Consider the following 4,278-nt stretch of genomic DNA (forward strand, 5'->3'; position numbering starts at 1 on the left):
CCCCTCACCTCAGGCCCCAATGGAGCCACTGAAGTCTCTGCTTAGCCACAGCTGAGCAGGCCCAGCAGGTTTTGCTCCATTAATTCCTTACTATAGATCAATTCCGTCCAATGCTAACTGTTATTGATTGCCGTTTTCACTCCCTCCCCTACTCCCTGCCTCAGAGCCAGGGACCATTCCATTGTGTCGCTATGGCTCTGTTCCCAATGTGGTAGGGTCAAGTTAAGTGTTATGGAGCTGGGGACTTCCGAAAAACCGAGGCAGCACGAAGACCCCCTCTTCAGACCCCGATTCTTGTGACCAAGTCAGAAAGATTTCAGGTATCTTGCTCAGAGTAGCAGGAATGAGTTTACTGAAGGGACTGAAGGGTAAGGGGACACTCTCAAGGGAGAGAGTGGGTCTTCTCAGAGAGGAAAGGTGCAATGTGCCTCTCCTGCACTCCAGTTTTACTGGGGATCTCAGAGAAGTTTCCAGAGAACTCTGACCAGGTCCACTTCCTGACTTTTGACTGACAGCAAGGTGACATCAGACTTTCAAGTCCCCGCTGTCATGGCAAATCTTGGTCACCTCAATAAATGCTGACCAGTTTTAATTGGATTCTCAATCACACATTATTACAGATTTTATGGTCAGGAGGAAATATCCTTATCTTCCAGAAATGAGGACCTGCTCACACATCTCTTCCCTCAGGGAGTGTTATGTGGGCTCCTCTTACCAATATTATCTTGGGCCTGCATTTCTCCTGCAGTGAACAGTAGTCTGCTGAGGAATGCGACATATTCTGTTCACTTGGGCCAGGCAGTGCTGCAGTGCTTCTTGGAAAAGAAAGCATGTGGGGGTCAGCACAGTGGGCCCATTCTCTTAATCTAAGAGAATAATTCCCTTAATATAAGGACCATAGGAAGTGGGAGTCTCTGTCACAGGAAGTGGGTCAGGGAATGAGGAGGTGGCCTTGTGCTGAGCTGCAGAATCACATAAGCTGTCCTGTTGTCCACCAGGCTGAGATTCACCTCCCATCTTTGCTTGGTGCTGAGGAGGCCAGGGGAGGGGTGCTTTACCAAGGTGATCACAGTGGGCTCAGAGGGAAGAGGGAAGAGGAGACATGCATTTCTTCCACATGGTCCCCATGGGGTGGACCAGAGCAGCTTATTCCTGCTCAGAAGTGCAAAAGAGTAAAAGCTAATTCAGAAGAAGTTATACCCCATTTATCCATTTATGTATAATGTGTCAAAATGCATTCTACTGTCATGTATAACTAATTAGAGCAAATTTTAAAAATATAAATAAAAAAAGAAATGAATGCAGCCTTAGCCAGTTAAGATGACGACATAGGAATTAGATGAATGGACGTACCAATGAACGAGAAAATACAAAGTGCCGAACTTCATAGTCATGGATGCAGAAGCGTGTTTAAAGGACAGTCATAACTTCTAACAGGAGGATCACTTTCTCCTCCACCCTACAATTTTTATTCCCACAATGCCCTGTGGTTCCAATGCCCAAGTGAGTCCATCTGTGGTTTCCATGCAACAGGAGCCGGTTTCTGGGAAGCGGTGGAGGACAGGGGCAGAATTGCATGCAGGGAAAGGCAGGGACCGACTGAGAGCCAAGCAGAGAGCCCTCCCGCATCCAGGAACTCCCTCTCTGTCTGCACCCAGGGATGAGTGTCGCTGACAAGAGGGCAGCCTAAAAAAGGCACATCTGAGTGGATCTAGAGGTCTGAGCTTACGTGCAGACTGATTCCCTCAGCCTCCTCAGGTATGGTGCTCTCATCTCGTCACTGGGCTCTTGTGACAACCAAGGAGAAAATGAGAAGGCTGGCACTGAATTCACTCACTTCCTCCCTCCCTCCCTTCCTTCCTTCTGCTGGGATTAAACCCAAGGCTTGGAGCATGCCAGGCATGCGCTCTACCACCGGGCTAACACCCCTTTTTATTTTGAGACAGGGTCTCACTAAATTGCCAAGGTTGGCCTTGAACTTGCGATTGCTGCCTCAGGCTCCTGGGTCACTGGGATTACAGGTGTAGCTCCACTGTTCCTGTCTAAACTCTTTCTTCTTTAATCGCTTTTATTAAGCTTTTGCTGCTATTAAAAAAAAAAAGTCCCACCATCTACATGGGGTTTGAGTGGGGGAACTTTTGCTAACATCTTGAGTTGAACACTTACCTCATTCTTTTTTTCTGTTTTTTTTTTTTTTTTTTTTTTTTTACTAATAAGACATTTAAAATCATTTAAAGTTTATTGTAGCTGCAACCCATAAGACTTAGTGTATAGTTTTCATTAATTTACAGTTTTACATATACACTAAATCACATTAAAAAAAAAAAAAAAGGCTCTCTCCTATTCACTTTCTCCTCCTCACTTTCCACACTCTCTCTAGAGCGCGCCCTTTTTCTTCTCCTCTCATTTTCTCTCTTACCCTGCAGGGAGACACTCTGTTTGCTTAATAAACTCCCTTATGTGAAAAAAAAAAAAAAAAAAGAAAAGAAAACTTACAAATGTTGTGTTTTAAAATTTTCAAGGATATGGGACTTTTGCAGGGAGGAAGGTACTGCAGATGAACCCAGGACGCATTGCCACTGAGTTTCATTCCCAGCTTTTTCATTTTTTATTTTCACTAGGTTTCACTAAGGTTTCACTAGGGTTTCACTAGGTTGCTGAGGGTCTCACGTCTCACTAAGTTGCCAAGGCTGGCCTTAAACTTGGGATTCTCCTGCCTCAGCCTTCCGAGTTACTGAGATTACAGTCATGTGCCACTGTGCCCAGCTCAGCATGTGGTATTTTTATGGGGGAAGTGATTATTCCTGTTACGAACTCCTAACTTATTATGTTGTGACCAGAGATCATCCCTTTCATTCTCTTGATCTTTTGGTTTTTATTGAGAGTTGGTTTGGATTGAAAAGTGATTAATTTTTATAAATACTCCATTTGTAATTACACATAAAATATTTTCTTTAATTTGGAGAGTAGTGTTTTATATATTATACCTATCAGTTGAGCTATTTTGTGTGGATTACCATATATATTACATCTATTTTATATTGCTTTTTTTCCTGTTTTATTTGCTGAGAAAGATGTGTTTTTAAAAAAACTACTTAATTATGATTTTGCTAATTCTCCTTATAACTCAGACTATTTTTTGATGGTGCTGGGATTAAACCCACTCCTCAAATGTACCAAGTAAGTGCTCTACCACTGAGCACACCTCCCACCCCACCCCCACCCCCACCCTCATTTATTTATTTATTTTTTGGTATCAGGGATTGAAGCCAGGGGCACTTGATCACCGAGTGACATCCCCAAGTCCTTTTTATATATTTTTAATCTTATTTATTTATTTATTTATTTATTTATTTTGGTATTGGGGATTGAACCCAGGGGTGCTTCACCACTGACCCCCATCCCTAGCCTTTTTTTTAGTTGTAGATTGATATAATAACTTTATTTTATTTATTTACTTATTTTAATGTGGTGCTGAGGATCGAACCAGTGCCCCTCACAGGTACTAGGCAAGCATTCTACCACTGAGCCACATCCCCAGACTTTTAAATATTTTATTTAGAGACAGGGTTTTGCTGAGTTGCTTAGGGCCTCGCTAAGTTGCTGAGGCTGACCTCAAACTTTCAATCCTCCAGCTTCCCGAGACTGGAGCTGCTGGTATTACAGGCACGTGCCACAGTGCCTTCCTGGGTGTTGAATTTTGTCAAATATTTTCCTTTATCAATTGTGATGATCATGTACTTCCCCCCACTCCATTCTACTAATGTAGTGTATCATGTTGATTGATTGGTTTTCATGTTAAACTACTTTTGCATTCCTAGGATAAGTCTCACTTGGTCATATCATGTAATCTTTTTAATATACTGCTGCATTTTTATGTGTTAAAGGTCTTCATATTTATAAGGGAAATTGTTTTACAGTTTTCTTGTAATAAGCACCTTTGTGTGGCTTTGGTATCAGGGTAATGATGCTCACCTCATAGAATGTGTTAGGGAGTTTTCTCTCCTATTTTTTAAAAAAGATTTGGAGAAGTCCCAGCACTGTGATGCACACCTGTAATCCCAGTGACTCAGGATGGCTGCAAGTTTGAGGTCAACCTCAGCAATATATAGAGGCTCTAAGCAATTTAGCAAGACCCTGTCCCAAATTAGAAAATAAAAAGAACTGGGGAGGTGGCTCAGTGGTAAAGCACTGCTGGGTTTATTGCCCAGTACTGAAAAGAGAAAAGGCAGATTTTGAGAAGGACTGGGAGTAAACATTCTTTAAATATTTGGTAGC

This window comes from Sciurus carolinensis, chromosome 2, assembly GCF_902686445.1.
Source record: "Sciurus carolinensis chromosome 2, mSciCar1.2, whole genome shotgun sequence".
NCBI lineage: Eukaryota > Metazoa > Chordata > Mammalia > Rodentia > Sciuridae > Sciurus > Sciurus carolinensis.